An 18,238-nucleotide genomic window follows, 5' to 3' on the forward strand; every position below is an offset into this window, starting at 1 on the left:
ACTAATGAATGTCGGTCAGTGGCTCAATGACACCTCAGCCACCCACAGATCCAGCAAGATATTCATAGACTGACCATGTAACAATTCAGGACCTCATCCAAAAGGCCAGCTAGAATGTATTATTTGGGTTCTTTGATCTTATATAAGTATCCAAGATCTTCTCAGTGAAATGTGAGGATCTGTGTAGGCGTGTATTTAGTCTCACATCGATTATTTATTGAAAAGATCTTAGGTTCTTATACAGGACCAAAGAACTCAAATAATACCTTCTGACTAGCCTTTTTAGATAAGATCTTAGATTGTTACAAATGATATTAGAGCTGATCCAGCTCATAATCATGTGGATTAGGGGATACTACGGCACGAATTCATGGGACTGACCATGGGCTGTCATGGTATTTGTGAATGAAAGTATGAATTTGGATATTTAACCTAATAAGGACGTCAGGGCTTAAATCAGAGAAGTATGTGAGGATCTGTGTCGGTATGTATTTAGTCCTACATTGGTTATTCACTGGGACTTCACCCAAAAAGACTAATCGGAAGGTATTATTTGGATTCTTTGATCTTGTATAAGTATCCAAAATTTTTTCAGTGAATAACTGATATGGAACTAAATACATGTCCGCATGGATCCTCACATACTCCCTCCGTTTAAATCCTGACGTTGTCGTCAGGCTAAGAGTCCAAATCCATACTTTCATTCATAAATACTACGATCAGTCTGTGTCAATCCCATGAATCTGTGCTATAGTATCCCCTAATCCACATAATTATGAGCTGGATCAGCTCTGATATCATTTATAATAATTCAGAATCTCATCCAAAAGGACTAGCCAGAAGGTGTTATTTGGATTCTTCCTATATAAGTACCTAAGATCTGTCTAGTGAATAACCAATATGGGATCAAATACATGTCCGCACGGATCCTCATATACTCCCCTCATTTAAGTCTTGGTGTCCTCATTTGGCTAAAGGTCCAAATCCATTCTTCCTTCCACAAACACCACAATCGGCCTGTGGTTAGCCCAATGAATCCATGCTGTAATATCTCCTAGTCTACATGGTTATGGATCAGATCGGTTTTAATACTATTTATAACAATCTAAGATCTCACTCAAAAGGCTAGTTAGAAAGTATTATTTGAGTTTCTTGGTCCTGTATAAGTACTCAAAATTTTTTTAGTAAATAATCGATGTGGGACTAAATACACGTCCATACAGATCTTTACAGACCATCTCCTACAATCTAGTTTGTGAACTGATCTTGAAGACCCACGCACAAATCTCCTTCCATAGGAAGGAGCACCTTCGACTTATATGGATCTCTACTCCGACATCCCACAAGCCATACCTAACCCTCATCACCAAACTCCACCAACTGTCGGGTCAAGCAGGAATCGGATAGCATCCTGAGCAATAAGGGTCTCCCGCTTAGCGACTACAGACTAGATCCCCAAATTATCATTCACCAATGGCTAGCACACAACGTCCCAAGCTAGCAAATGCACACCACCATGTCCAGACCTCAGGCCCTATAGAAATCTCCGAAAATGCTGCTTGATCTTCACCACCAAGTTTATTGAGAGGATAGTGTTGGACAAGAGATAAATAGGTATAACACTTAGGATTGACCTCACCAGGGTAAGCCTGCCATCATAGAGAGAGCTCTGGTCTACCACCTATCTAGTCGCTCTTGGATCGACTGCTCCATCTCTGCACATTGAGTCCTCCTAAGCCTGCAACTTGCCATGGGAACCCCAAAGTAGAGCAAAACCTCACTATGCTCCACAAACCCAAGAGCTCTTCTGATCATATGTCAAAGTTGGATCCATGTCTTCAAGCTGAAATGAATCACCAGTTTGTGGAGGTTCACTTTTTGGCCTAAAGATAAGAAACACTCCTCTAGAATCCTCTTGAAGCTAACAACATTCCTAACCAAGGCCCGACATGCCAACAAGCAATCATCTACAAAAAGCAAATGTGAGATCGGTTGGGCCCTCAGAGCTGGTGGGTAAGGATCCAAATTTGGTCCCTGGGATGCAGTGTGAAGAGCTTGCGAAAGGATGCTAGTATAAAAAATGAAGAAGTATGGGGATAAAGGACAATCTTGTCGTAGCCCAATCGTCGAGCAGAAATAATCAGAGGGCATCTCGTTGATCAAGATGGCAAAGGTGGGGCTGCAAATACACACCATGATCCAACTGGTCAAGTAGGAATGGAATCCAAACTCCTCTAGTGCCTGCTTCAGGAATTGCCAACTCATGCAATTGTAAGCTCGCTTCATGTCTAGCTCACCATAAGGCTGCAGCGAGTGGAAGCTGAGTGGAGATCATGCATAAACTCTTGGACAATAAGAATATTGTTGGAGATATTCTAGCCACCAACAAATGTCCCCTGCTCAAGACAAACCAATCGAGGGAGAATCAGCTTCATCTTACCAACCATTAGCTTGGTACAAATCTTATACAGGATTATGCATAGGCTAATGGGTCTCAAGCGACTTGGCTCTAAAGCATCCTACCTCTTCGACAGAAGGATAATGAAGGCTCGCTTCCAGTCTGTCGGCATTTGACCTATGACAAAACACTCCGACATAGTAGCCACCAACTCTGACTAGATGATAGGCTAATATAGTCTGAAGAAAAATGAAGGAAAGCTAATAGGTTTGAGGGCCTTGTCCTCTGCCATTGACCATAGCACCCCATGCACCTTGTAATACCCGATTTCAAAATCCAGCTCACCCAAGTTGGCCCAATTTGCCCACAGAACAAAAAAGGGGGAGGGGGGGAGACTCCCAACGGGAGTCTTCTTCTTCCCTGTGTCGGACCAGGAGATGGCCTCCCAAGGCCATCGAAAAACCTTGGGAAGGCTCTTATAAATCCCTCCTCTCCCCCTCCATAGCCAGCCACGACAAGCATTAAGATCTCCCCTTTCTTCCTCTCAAAATTTTCGTTGAAGCTGCCGACCCTATTTTCGTGTTCGTCTCAATTTCTCATCGGAGACCTCACCGAAGTCGAAGATAAGCTCCGACCCTCCTTCTTCTCTTCCTTTCCCTTCTTTCCATATCTTCGTGCACCCTCGCCGGCCGTCGAGATCGTCGAAAAATTTATAAAAATATGCGGTTATGTTGTGCTCTGTTTGGCCGAATCATTGTCCTCTCTTTTTCGGCCACCGACACCGTCGTCGGTGTCTCACCCTTAGGATAGGACCCTCACCTCTCTACCTCTCTTCCCCAAAGTTTTTGGCTACCGGCGATCGACCAATGATCAAAAAATAAAAGAAAAGGGGCGGGTCCTCTATTTTTCTAAATTTTTTTTCAAAAATTTCTCCTTATCGGTCCCCTATTTTTTTGAAAATTTTTTCAAATTTTTTTCCCTGTCGGTCGAGCCTCGCTGCCGGCAATATCTTGCTCTCCATGGTCGATGCCACTGCCGGACCTTCAGACATGCCGCTACACCTCATCGGAGCATGAGCCACTAGGTCCCATGGTCCCTTCTCTGTTCGGCCAGGAAGAGAAAGAAGAAAAGAAAAGAAAGAAGAAGAAGAAAAGAAAAGGAAAAGAAAAAGAAAAGAAAAGAAAAAAAAAGAGAAAAGAAAAGAAAAGAAAAAAAGAAGAAAAAATTTTCTCTCTCCTCTCTCTCCTTCTTTCCCTCTATTCTCTCTCCACTTTCTCTTTCTAAAAAAAATTCTCTCTCCTCTTTTCTCTCTTTAAGAAAGACTTGTAGATCATGTATCAAGCCATCTTTTCTTCTTCCAGGGATCCATGACTCCGAATCGATTTAGTGCCCGGATGGTCTATCAGACTGGTCATCCAATCAATCACTTTTTATTATTATTTAATTTTATTGAATATATAAAATAAAAATTAATCTTGATTTAATATTTTAAATAGGATTATCTGATTTATCTAAGAAAGACTAAAGATCTAGGGCGATCGAGGTAAGTGGATCTTACACTTTTTATTTATTTTTAAATAATCATATTTTTTATGCAAAAAACTATTGTTGATAAAATTATATTTTTCATAAAATAAGGATCAGTATATATAATATAAAAAAATATATTTTATTATGAGCATTGATTCTATGAATGTATTTTATAAAAATAGTATGATTATAAAGCATAAATTTGATTGTTTTTCCATCTATGTACATGTATATTTAAAAAAATATATATAAAAATTTCAAAGACTCTCAGATAGCTATGAATAAATCTCTTCGGAAAGATTGACATTCGAAGCTAGCATCCATAAGAACACAGGCCCTGCCAGTGGATATAAAGTTGGCATACGAAATATGAACTTGTCGATTAAGAACACTGATCCTGTCATGGGTATAAAGTGATCATAGTATGAATATCTGTGAGCAAGATTTAAAAATATGACATGGACACATGATAAGAATGATTTATGAAATATGTTTATGAAATGTTCATGATTTATGCTTGCATGATTGGTTTATGACTTATTTTATTATATATTCTATGAAATATTTTATTTTATATTATTTATTATTTTTTAAATATTATATTATCATAAAAAATTTATGCTGGATCCGATAAAAAAGTATAGATTCTACTTACTGGGCTAGTGTAGCTCATATTCTTTTTATTTTCTTTTTATTTGTACAGACGAATAAGGTTAGGACCGGCAAAGAAAATTCAGGTTTAGAGATCTGCGATGCAAGCTTAAAAATTTTATAGATGAAGTTTAGTTATTTGATGATCATGAATTTATAGTAAATAATTATAAATTTTGAGATATGAATTTGTATTTGCTTTCAGATTTAGATGCTCTGAACCAATATTGATTTAATTATTTGATGAATAATGAAATTGAATCTTTTTATTTGATAAATTTTAGATAATTATGATTGATTGGCTTCATGTTATCATGGGCTCCATCCCTCGATAGCATGACCATGTTATGTTTTGTATTCAGAGCGTAACACACCTAATCTGCAATCACCACACCAATCAGAGCCTTATTCTCCTGCTCCAAAACCACCTCATCAGGAGAAATTGAAAGGCACTATCCCCTCCTAAAGGCATCATCCATCTCGATCTGAGAAGTGCACTAGCTTCTGCCTAATCTCTTACTCTGTCTTCCATTATCCATCAGCCCTCTTGATCAATTGGACATAATTTTGGTGTCTCCGAATAATGGTGGCCTAATAAAAAATTATATTTCAGTCCCCTTTCATGATCTATTGTACCCTAGATTTTTGCTTCCACAGAATCTCCTGCTATCTTAAAAGAGAGTGATGCTTCGAGAGCCTACTCTCAAGGTCGGCAACTCATCACCAGCATGCCCGCCATCCTAATCCTCATGCTTTTGGGGCTCCATAAGAGCAGCCTTCATAGTCTGAAGTCTCCGGAATATATCTCAACCACCAATGTCAGCTAGTTTGTATAAATCCTAATCACTAAATATATATCTCAATATATCGTTATAAAACCCAGTAGCTGAGATTGACTATGTGTATGATTATATAGTGCATGACTGTTAATATTGAATACAAAATTTAGATCATATTTAGAGTATATTCTAAGGTTGTCCACATTCTATGTTTAGGATATCAAAGTACTATTAAGGTCTTTGAGCTTATAAGCTCCTAGCCAGAGGACTTCAATAACTCGATAAGGCCCTTTCTAATTCAGAGATAACTTTTTTTACTCAGTGGGCTTTGAAACTTCAGCCTTCCAGAGTATAAAATTATTAGGTTAGAAAATTTTGGATCTTATTTGGGCATTGTAGTAATGGTGGTATGAGGCCATACATATCTAAGCTCTAGTCTTCATCTCTCTATTCTCTTTTCTATAACAACGACAATACCCTGCTTCTAGTGCCAATCTATTGGTGCAAAGCTTCAAAGATCATTGTCTAACTGAGCTAAAGGTCATTCTGTATCTGAGTTGAGGAATAGTGCCCTAGTTCCTGCAACCAAAAGTTTACTTACTGGAGTTTGTTTGATGGAGGATCTTTGAATGTTTAAGTTAAAGCTTAGGAAACAATAGAAAGAGGCGGAGCGGAGAACTCGCTAGAGATCAATTTATCTAAGCATCCCATTCTCCCCTCTTTATATAGAGGGGGATCATCAATCATTACTTGAATTTCTAAGATTTTTTCATGCCATTTGGTAATGGTGTTATATCATGCACGTTCGCATTGTGCATGGTCGTCATGGGCGGCCGCTATACACATGGGGCAAAAATTTCAGCCTATGTGTGCATAGGCAAGATAAATAGCTTGGATTGCATGGAATCCAATTGCATCGAATCTCTCTTAAAGAGATGGTCGATAAGGGTCTCACCAGAGTCATTGATGAATCATCAAAGTGGCTCTTCGGATAATGATCGAGATTGAAAAATTCTCCATAGGCACCACAAAAAAAATAATTTAACTTTAACTAATTTCAACTATTCAACTTCCATTTTAAATTGATTAGTGAGAGGTGAAAGGTGATTAATCATACATATACAAATTGAAGATTCTATCAGCTCTAGGTTGCATTGGGTAACTGGTAATCTATCCAGATCGCTGGTAATTTAAAATGGCCCATCAGATTATTATGTTTGTTATGATTTTTGAATGGTAATCTGAATTACTTTGAAGAGCGATGGCTATCCAGATTACCACTTTTATAGTAATCTTATAATATAATTTATTTAATTTTTTTTTAAATAAATAATTTCAAAAATTATCAAATCACTCCATATTCTAATATATCTTAATTCAACTAATCCTTTGATTTATTTGAGATGATGAGAAATTACAGTCTACATAGTGTGCACTACATAGTCATGCATATAGTCAATCTCAGCTATTGGGTTTTATGATGATACGTTGAGATACATATTTAATGATTAAGATTTTTAGAAACTAGAAGTCATTGGTGGTTGTTTGCACAAGCCACATCATGTATACAGTGCGAACAATAATTTTTTTGGAGGTGATAGATACTTGATGGAACATATGTATACTAACCTTATTGGATATTTTGGAAATAATTTTTCTTGAGATGACAGATATTCGATGGGATACGTGCATCGAGCTTGTATAATATTTCAACACATCCCACCAGGTTTAGTTATCTATATCATGATGCTGACCGTCACCTATCACCCAATAATTAATAATTGATGGGCGGTTACATAGGCCAATGCAAAGAATTAGGGTTGCATTTGGTGCATTGTGAGATAGTCTTGAAAGATAATCTAGATTGTCTTCAAGATAGATTATCATCATTAAATTATCAGTATTATTGATTACTATATTTGGTACATGCAAATAATATTGCAGTAAATTTACTGAAAATCTTGATTGATATATTTGGTATGATAATTAGATTACCGATAATATGAAATCAAATTTTCAAAATATTCTTAAGTCAAATCTTTTAAAAATTCATATATTATAACTTACACTCAAAATCATCCTAGTGTCATGGATGCCAAATAGCAACATACTTGACCATCGACCACTGCCCATGCCCCTACGGTAGCCATCGACTGCTGGCCGCAGCCCCACCACCATCGCAGACCACCGCCCTCCATCACCACCACCCCTGGTAGATGATCATAATTTTTTATCCTTTTCTAATTAAAATATATTCATAAAAAAATATTGATTAGTTTAATTTCATATATTATAAAACATGTTTTTTGAGAGGTCAATAGGACACTTGATTTGATCGCTTCTTATGACACAGAGCATATTGGTTCGGAATCGTGAAAATTTTTTTATGATATAGAGCATATCAGTTCAAAATTTTTTAATCATTGATGCATTTAAATGTATTTTTTCAAGAATTTTGTAAGATAGTCAATGTAAACAATTAAATTGAGCAAAATATTTATTCAAGTATTCTCTTTGCTGCGGAAGCTCTGTCGAAGAATCGTCCCAGCGTCTGAAGACTTCTTTTCCTTGTCTTCTTCTTCTTTGAGTTTCAGGTTAAGTTTCTGTCTTTTTGAGTCATCCTTTTTTAGTTTTCTTTTCTCCAATGGCTAGGGGTTTCTCCTCCCAAGATGGTCGGTCGGAGAATACGGCTGACGACTCCCCATCAGACCCAGAAGTGGAGACTTTTTCACTTTCAGAATCGAATGTCGATTGGCTCTGGGAGTAGTATTGCATCCCGGAGTAATTTCAGCTCTTCATCTTTGGTGCCGATGGTCAGGTGAACGCCCCTTTGTTGGATCAGATGATTTTTTATGTCGAAGATCTTTGGACGGATCTTCGATTTTCGATTTTGAAGTTCATCCGAAATATTTTGGACTATTATGGTCTTTGTCTTGCCCAGCTGGCATCAAATTCGGTCCGGCTAATAATCAGTTTTGCTCTGTTGTGTCGCTTACTGCCGACCGAACCTCCTCCTTCTTTTTTTCAAAAAATTATCCTCATCAAAAAAAAAAATCTCTTGTTCTTCTCGTGAAGCCGCTCCTTTTCTCCCCTCAACCTCTTGCATCACAATGCCCTCCTTTTTTTGTTATAACAAATTCATTTTTTACTTATCTCCATATTTTAACATGCAATTTAATGAATAGTTTTGTCAGAATATTTTGCTAGATTTTTTAATAGTTGAATAAATATTTTGCTCAATTTAATTATTTACATCAACTATCTTACAAAATTCTTGAATAAATACATTTAGATGCATCAATCATTAAAAAATTTCGAATCAATATGCTCTATATCATAAAAAAATTTTCACGATACCGAACCAATATTCTCTATGTCATAAGAAGCAATCAAATCAAGTGTCCTATTGACCTCCCAAAAAATATATTTTATAATATATGAAATTAAACTAATCAATATTTTTTGATGAATATATTTTAATTAAAAAAGAATAAAAATTATGGTCATCTACCGACGGTGGTGGTGGGGCTGCGGTTAGCAGTCGATGGCTATCGTAGGGGCATGGGCGGTGGTCGATGGTCAAGTATGTTACTATTTAGCAGCCACGACACTAGGATGATTTTCAGTGTAAATTATAATATATGAATTTTTAAAAGATTTGACTTAAGAATATTTTAAAATTTTGATTTCACATTATCGATAATCTAATTATCATACCAAACATGTCAATCAAGATTTTCAATAAATTTACTGTAATATTATCTGCGTGTACCAAATATAGTAATCTATAATACTGATAATTTAATGATAGTAATCTATCTTGAAGGCAATCTAAATTATCTTTCAAGACTGTCTCGCGATGCACCAAATGCAACCCTAATTCTTTGCATTGGCCTATGTAACCACCCATCAATTATTAATTATTGGGTGATAGGTGACAGTCAGCATCATGATATAGATAACTAAACCTGATGGGATGTGTTGAAATATTATACAAGCTCGATGCACGTATCCCATCAAATATCTGTCATCTCAAAAAAATTTATTTCCAAAATATCCAATAAGGTTAGTATGCATATGTTCCATCAACTATCTATCACCTCCAAAAAAATTATTGTCTACACTGTATACATGATGTGGCTTGTGCAAACAACCACCAATAACTTTTAATTTCTAAAAATCTTAATCATTAAATATGTATCTCGATGTATCATCATAAAACCCAATAGCTGAGATTGACTATATGCATGACTATGTAGTGCACACTATGTAGACCGTAATTTCTCATCATCTGAAATAAATTAGAGGATTAGTTGAATTAAGATATATTAGAATATGGAGTGATTTGATAATTTTTGAAATTATTTATTTAAAAAATAATTATAGAAAAAATAAATTTTATCATATACGATTGTAAAAAATTATTCCAAAAAATGATACTTGAAAATGATTACTATATTTGATTGAAAATAAGTTTATATAGAAATATTAACAAATTTTTGATAATATTTTTGAATAAATAATTCAAATAATAATAGTTTTTTTCTCAATTTATTTATTGGATATTTATGATTCACTTACATAAATGCCTTTAATATTGGCTATTTCAAATATTAAAATATATTTTAAAAATTAAAATATTTATATGAATTAATAAATATTTTAAAATTAATTATATATTATAAAATATTTTCTTACTATGATTAATTTTTGTATGTAAATAAATATATTAATTATTAATAAATCTTATGTTCGATTTATTGCTAATAAATAAATATGTATTAATTATTTAATAATAGTCAATATTTATTAATAGATATATTAATATACAAAGTATATTAATATTTAATATACTACAATATAATTAATATAATATTAAATAATATAATCAAGGTTATTTTTGTCAAGAGATGATATCTTTTAGGATCCATCATTTATTTTGGGATATTACTATAGTGCCCCTTTATAATATTTTATAAAGAAGGGTATTCAAGGTATTTTGTAAAGGAGGGTATTTAAATCAACAAATGAGGGCATTTAAGATATTTTATTTTGGGATATTACTAGTAACCACCCATCATTATCAATTATTGGGTGGTAGGTGATGGTCAGCATGATGATATAGATAATTAAACCTAATAGGATATAGATTTGGATGTGTTGAAATATTTACAAGCTCGATGCATGTATCCCATCGAACATTTGACGTCTCAAGAGAAATTATTTCGAAATATCCAATAAGGTCAATACATGTGTTCCATCAAGTATGTATCACCTCAAAAGAAATTATTGCCCGCACTGTATACACCATGTGTCCTGTGTATACAACCACCAATGACAACTAGTTTCTATAAATCCCAATTATTAGATATGTATCTCGATATATCATTATAAACCTAGCAGCCAAGATTGACTATATGCATATGTAATGCACAGAATGTAGACTACAATTTCTCATCATTTGAAATATATCTAAGGATTAATCGAATTAAGATATGTTAGATTATGGAGTGATTTGATAGTTTCTAAAAATTATTTATTTAAAAAATAATTATAAAATTTTTTTTATCATATTCGGTTGTAAAAAATTATTCTAAAAAATGGTACTTGAAGATTATTACTATATTTGATTGAAAATAAGTTTATATAGAAATATTAACAAATTTTTGATAATATTTTTGAATAAATAATTCAAATAATGACAATTTTTTCTCAATTTGTTTATTGGATATTTATGATTCACTTACATAAATGCCTTTAATATTGGTTATTTCAAATATTAAAATATATTTTAAAAATTAAATTATTTATATGAATTAATAAATGTTTTAAAATTAATTATATATTATAATTTTTTACTATAATTAATTTTTAGTATGTAAATAAATATATTAATTATTAATAAATTATATGTTAGATTTATTGATAAAAAGTAAATATATATTATTTATTTACTAATAGTCAATATTTATTAATAGATATACTAATATACTAGGTATATCAATATTTAATATACTACAATATAATTAATATAATATTAAATAATATAATTAAGGTTACTTTTGTCAAGAGATGATATCTTTTAGGATCCATCATTTATTTTGGGATATAACTACGATGCTCCTCTATAATATTTTATAAAAAAAGATATTTAAGATATTTTGTAAAGGAGGGTATTTAAATCAACAAATGAGGATATTTAAGGTATTTTATTTTGGGATATTACAATGTAACCACCCATCATTATCAATTATTAGATGGTGAGGATATAGATAATTAAACCTGATAGGACATAGATTTGGATGTGTTGAAATATTATACAAGCTCGATGCACATATCCCATCAAATATCTATTGTCTCAAGAAAATTATTTCCAAAATATCCAATGTGGTTAGTACATGTGTTCCATCAACTATCTATTACCTCTAAAATAATTATTGCCCGCATTGTATACACCACATGGCCTATGTAGACAACCACCAATGACAGCTAGTTTCTATAAATCCCAATCATTAAATATATATCTCGACGTATTATTATAAAATTTGTAGTCGAGATTGACCATATGCATGACTATATAGTGCATATTTTGCAGACTACAATTTTTCATCATCTAAAATAAATCTGAGGATTAGTCGAATTAAGATATATTATAATATGGAGTGATTTGATAGTTTCTAAAAATTATTTATTTAAAAAATAATTATAAAAATATAAATTTTATCATATTCGGTTGTAAAAAATTATTCCAAAAAATGATACTTGAAAATGATTACTATATTTGATTGGAAATAAGTTTATATAGAAATATTAACAAATTTTTGATAATATTTTTGAATAAATAATTCAAATAATGATAGTTTTTTCTCAATTTATTTATTGGATATTTATGATTCACTTACATAAATGCCTTTAATATTGGTTATTTCAAATATTAAAATATATTTTAAAAATTAAAAAAAATTATATGAATTATAAAATATTTGCTTACTATGATTAATTTTGTTTGTAAATAAATATATTAATTATTAATAAATCCTCCACTAGATTTATTGCTAATAAATAAATATATATTAATTATTTACTAATAGTCAATATTTATTAATAGATATATTAATATATTAAGTATATTAATATTTAATATACTTAAATATAATCAATATAATATTAAATAATATAATTAAGTTTATTTTTGTCTAAAGCTGATATCTTTTAGGATCCATCATTTACTTTGGGATATTGCTATGACGCCTCTTTATAATATTTTAGGATGAATTACAAAATTTTTTCTAAAATTTATATTTATTATATTTTTATTCAGTATTTTGAAAAATCTATGCTTCAACCCCTAAGAAATAATGCCTAAAAAATAATGGCGTCAATGAAAAAATTTTGAACCTATGAAATGACTAAATTATCCCTTGAGAAAATCCTTAACGCCCAGAATGAGCCCATCCCGTTCCCCATCTCGGAGCAGATTGCCAACCATGTTCATCGGCTCCCTCGATGCCCGCGTCGACGCCGCCAGCTCCCTTGTCTCCCTCTCGCCCGCGACGCCGCTGCCACCTCCCTCGTCTCCATCGCCCAGCCGATGCCACCGTCGCCTCCCTCATCTCCCTCGCCCGCGTCGATGCCGTCGCCGCCTCCCTCATCTCCCTCGCCTGCGCCGACGCCACTGCCGCCTCCCTCGGCTCCCTTGTCGTCTCCCTCGCCCGAGCCGTCGCCGCCGCCGCGTCCTCCCTCGTCTCCCTCGCCGCCGCCGCCGCCGCCGCCGCCGCCTCCCTCGTCTCCCTTGCCCGCTGCGACACCGTACACTGCGCTTGCCCAGAAGGCCATGTCACACCATTAATTTTCGGTGTCTCGAGGATGCAATTGCTGCACACTTGAAGCAAACATGCGTGCTCCTCGACGAGAAGGAAGCTGGGAGCAGTTCAGGCATAACCAGAGACCCCAAGGCTTCGGTTGGTAGACCAAAGCCTACGGCGGCAGAAAGCTTTCCAGCAGATGGGAATGATGGAACAGGAGGCTTGGAGGCCTCTTTGCGGCCTACCAGAACGCTCAGTGAATATTCTTAGAGCTTGGCTTTTTGAGGATTTTCTTCGCCCGTATGTGTTCTCTCCTTTCCATCCACATCAGAATCTTCATATAATATGTATTACAGTAGTCAACAGAACCTTGTTTCCTGTCCTTCACTTGATTCATGAGTTAGAACTGATAATCTATACCGGACACGCTTCTTAATTATTCTGTATCTAAACTTCTTTTGTAACAGTACACTACTGTCGAGATTTGTTAACAGTTTTGAGGGCCTTTTTGTTCTTCTACTTTTTCTGTTAGTATACATTGTTTGGTTTCCTTTTAAGCACAACAGTAGCAATCCAGTTGACACCATTTCTCCTCTCCCATCCGCTCACCAACCTTAAATCTCTCGTGCACACAGTTGTCCAAGTAGTAAACAGTGTGAAGCATTAGAATCTGTTTTATATCTTGGCTGTGATTTAACAATAATTGCTGCAAGCAGTAGTCCTTTCTGCAATCTTTGTTTACTTTGTTCAGAAGACTCAGCAATGCACTATCCTTAGGCATTTTATTTACCCCAAAAAAACTGGGAAAAGCTTCTCTCTCTTCCGTCCTTTTATGTATGCATGGATGCCACAACAGCAGTAACTCTTAAGACAACAATTATTAAGTCGGTTTGTTCGCTATTGAATTCATAATAGCAGGCATAGATCTCTGGTTGTACCACGACATGGGTATCGAAGGGGCCATGGGAGCGGGCGGGGGAGGCAGAGGGGATGGTGAGGTTGAGGCAGATGATAGCGTTGGAGGATTCGGAGGCGGTGGGGAGCCATCGGTTGGAGAGGAGGACAGCAAAGTAGCGGGAGCGAAGGAGGGCAGCGGAGTGCATGTGGAGGTTGAGGAAAGGGGGATGGAGGTCGAGAGAGGAGGCAGGGGAGGGATCTTCGAGTTGGAGGCAGACGAGGACGTCGGTGGTGGCGGGGTCATCGAAGCCACCAGCGGTGGGGACGGAGGAGGAGAGAAGCACCGAAGGGGGGATGGAGGTCAGGTAGCCACCAGTGCTGCTCCCTGCGCATGGCCGTTTCTAGGCTCCTCCTCCTACGCCGTCACCGGCGCCCCCGCAAGGGGCATCTTCGTCGGACGGGACACGGAAGATTTGAGAGCCTAGGTTTTCATTTTTTTTTTTTTAAATTCTTTGTTCGACGGCTATTTTGGTCAAAAATTATAATGATGTGGTAATGAGATCTAAGTTAATATTAATGAATTATCTAACGGCGTGGGTTAGATCGTAGGATTGATCAAAATATTAAGGATGTATTTATAAGTTTTGAAAATACTGGGTGTATTTATAATTTCGACCTATTCTCAAGGAGAAAAGTATTTAAGATATTTTGTAAAGGAGGGTATTTAAATCAACCAATGAGAGTATTTAAGGTGTTTTAACTTTAATAAGTTGCACCAACTTGCTTATATTTTATCATTTTCTTAAAAATATTTTATTATCATTTCAACCCTTTTTTTCTATAATTTTTTATTATAAAAAATATATTTAAGATGTTATTTTTTATTATTTTTCTTAGTCTTTCGATGATCATTTGATTAAGAATCGCAACGGTGAGAGATCTAATCTAGAAGTCGGGGTGGAAGTTACAATCACTATAGAAGGAACCAGGGAGCTTGGAGGTGGGGGGAACAAAGGTGTATTGTGGGGGGGGAGGGGGCCGGGGGGTTGGTTGGGATGGAGATCAGCGGGGTTGGGGTAGCATGAGAGGGGGTGGGACTAATGGGAGATAGAGTTGGTATTGGGAGTGATAGGATAGGAGCTATCAAGGTGGAGGAGACTTAGGGGTAGGGTGCACTATAGAAATTAAAAAAAAATTATGACTTAAAATTGCCGACGCTAGCAAAATGCATCGGCAAATTTAAGTCACAACTCACATGTGCCGATGCTTTTTACGAGCATCAAAATTTGATAAATGGCAAGTATTTAACAATGCTTAAAAGCATCAACGGACTCTTCTCCTGCGTTCGCTAAATTTCACCCTTACCCCCAACCCTTCGAAGCCGAAAGCTTAGCCCTATTTCTCTCCATCACCTCTCTGGACTCCAAGATCTCATGCCCCCATCCCTGATCGGAAACTCTCTACTTCATCTCCATTTTAAGCCCCCCTCCCCATCCATTTGAAGCCCCAAACTGACTCTTACTCCCTTATCGATCCCTCTTCTCTCCATCCTTCTCCTCCTCTGACCTCATCATCGATGGTCTCCCTCCTCTGGTCTCTCATTGTCGATGGCCTCCATCCTCCTCGGACCTCTTACTGCTCTACCTCGCTCATCCTTCTCCAGTCTCTCATTATCGAAGGTCTCATCACCATCGCCGTCCCCATGCTGAAAATGTATAAATAATTCTTCTCTTGATCCACAATCTGTTGAAGAATATTTGGTGTGGAATGATTTTGTAAGAAGATATATTAAATGGATATTTCATAGAGAATCCATATTGCCATCTTCATATAATCAACCCTCATATATAACATAGATCTAATATTGGAACCCATAATCTACAAAAAAATCCTGCAAGAGAAGATGATATGAGGGGTTTACTCAGAGATGCTTTGGGATTTGATATTAAAAATTTAGGAGATTTCAGTGAAGGACAAAAAATAGATGTGATGCCCGAAGAATCCACATTTACTGATCCTATATATATTGAGAGGCTCCGACATTCATCTAATGATGAGATAGAATATCGGTATCATAATTTGTTCAAAGATTATGATCAAGAACTATATCCAGGTTGTAAGAATTTTTCGAAATTTTTTTCTTATATATCTATTTTATTTGAAATATTTGAATAAATTATCTTATAAGAGTTTTACTATATTGCTCTAATTATTAAATGATGCATTTTTTGAAGGCACTGTCTTGCCCACTTCTTCTTATAAAGTCAAAAAATTTATAAAGAAATTGAATCTTGAATATAAGAAGATTTATACTTATCCAAATGACTATATGTTATACTGAAGAAAAATGCTAATCAAGAATCATGCAATGTCTATGGATCTTCATAATGGGCATCATATAAAAAAGATAAGAGTGATGTATTGAACGAAGTGGATGCTATTTGAAGTAAGAAAAAACTGACTAAAGTTTAAGTTTACTTTTCTTTGATACCTAGATTGAAAATGATCTATACATCATAGAAGACAGCTTCGTTGATGAAATGGCATGATGAAGATCGTACAAAAAATAGAATATTAAGACATCTAATTGATAGTTTAGCATAAAAGTATTTTATGATATGTATCCTGATTTTATCTCAGATGTTCACAGTGTTAGATTAGGTTTAGCTATTGATGGCTTTAATCCATTTCGAACACTGAGTTTTACTTATAGTATTTGGTCGGTCGTTCTGATTTCATATAATTTATCACCATAGATATGTATGAAAGTACTCTTCACTTATCTTGCCAATAGTTATTTCAAGTGATAAGGGTCCAGACAATGATATCAACATCTTTTTGCAATCTTTAATAAAAGAATTGAAACAACTATGGAAGGATATCATTGCATTTGATGCTTGTAGTAGTCATACATTCAAATTGAGGGCAGCTCATATTTGAACTATCAATAATTTTTCTACATATGCTAATTTATCCAGATGGAGCACAAAAGGGTGTATTGTGTGCCCCTCTTGTAGAGATTCTACCATTCACAATGGTTAAAACATGAAGGAAAGTTCTGCTATATGAGTTATCATCGATGGTTGGAAGCCGACCATCCATTTTGATTTCTAAAAGATGTATTTGATCGTACTATAAAATTATGATCTACTTCTGTAGCACCATCTAGAATTGAGGTTCTTATACAAATGCATGAATCATAGGTATGGTGAGGTTTTAAAGTGTTCTAAGAAAAGAAGAAGAGAAGATGTTGAAAGTTCAACAAATAAAGGGTTGACACAGGATGTCATTACTCACAATCTTGATTGCGCAGTATTTAAGGATACTGACAACTTTTATGATGATGATAATCATGTAGAAGAAAGTTGGAATGATAGTGACACAATGAAGATATCTACACATAAAGTTGTTAAGCAGTTATGGAAGAAAAGAAGTATTTTTTTTGTTTACCTTATTGAGAGTACAATCTTCTTAGGTATATTCTTGACATGATGCATATAAAGAAGAATATTTATAATAATTTGATTGGCACAATATTAAATCTTGATGGAAAGAGTAAAGATAACTTAAAGGCACGTTAAGACATGAAAGAGAGAGACATAAGATAGGAGCTTCATCCCAAAGAGCTTACTAATAGTGAAGTTTATATACCTTCTGCGTTGTATACAATGTCCATTCGAGAGAAAGATCTTTTCTTGACTTTTTTAAAAAAATATCAAAATTTTTGATGGCTATGTATCAAATATTTCAAGATATGTAAATCTTAAAGAGCGAAAAATTTTAAATCTTAAAAGTCATGATGGTCATATTTTGATGCAAGATATTTTTTCTCTAGCTTTAAGATCATCAACGCCAAAACAAGTAGTTGCTATTGTTGCGCAATTGTCTTCATTTTTTAAGTCATTATATTCTAAAGTTCTTGATCCATGACAAGTTGATCAATTAGAGTCTCGTGTTGTACTTATATTTTGCCATATAGAGAAGATCTTTTTTTCTAAATTTTTTACTATCATGGTTCATCTACTTATTCACTTAGCTAGAGAAGCAAAACTTAGTGGATTAGTATATTATAGATGGATGTATCTTATTAAGAGGTAATGTTGCTAAACTTTATAATTATAATTTAGAAATTTTTAATATAAGTAGTATCATACTCATATTAATATTATAATAAATTT

General features: G+C 34.7%; 1 protein-coding gene and 1 pseudogene across 1 annotated transcript in view; one reads left to right on the forward strand and one right to left on the reverse strand.

Moving 5' to 3' along the window:
* LOC105039933 (DNA replication licensing factor MCM7) overlaps nt 1-18,238 on the reverse strand; it is a 106,654-nt gene that overhangs the window by 68,718 nt on the left and 19,698 nt on the right. The gene's annotated exons all lie outside the window — the stretch shown is intronic.
* On the forward strand, nt 16,050-18,158 carry LOC140854829 (uncharacterized; annotated as a pseudogene).

Source organism: Elaeis guineensis, chromosome 1 (genome assembly GCF_000442705.2).
Source record: "Elaeis guineensis isolate ETL-2024a chromosome 1, EG11, whole genome shotgun sequence".
Lineage (NCBI taxonomy): Eukaryota > Viridiplantae > Streptophyta > Magnoliopsida > Arecales > Arecaceae > Elaeis > Elaeis guineensis.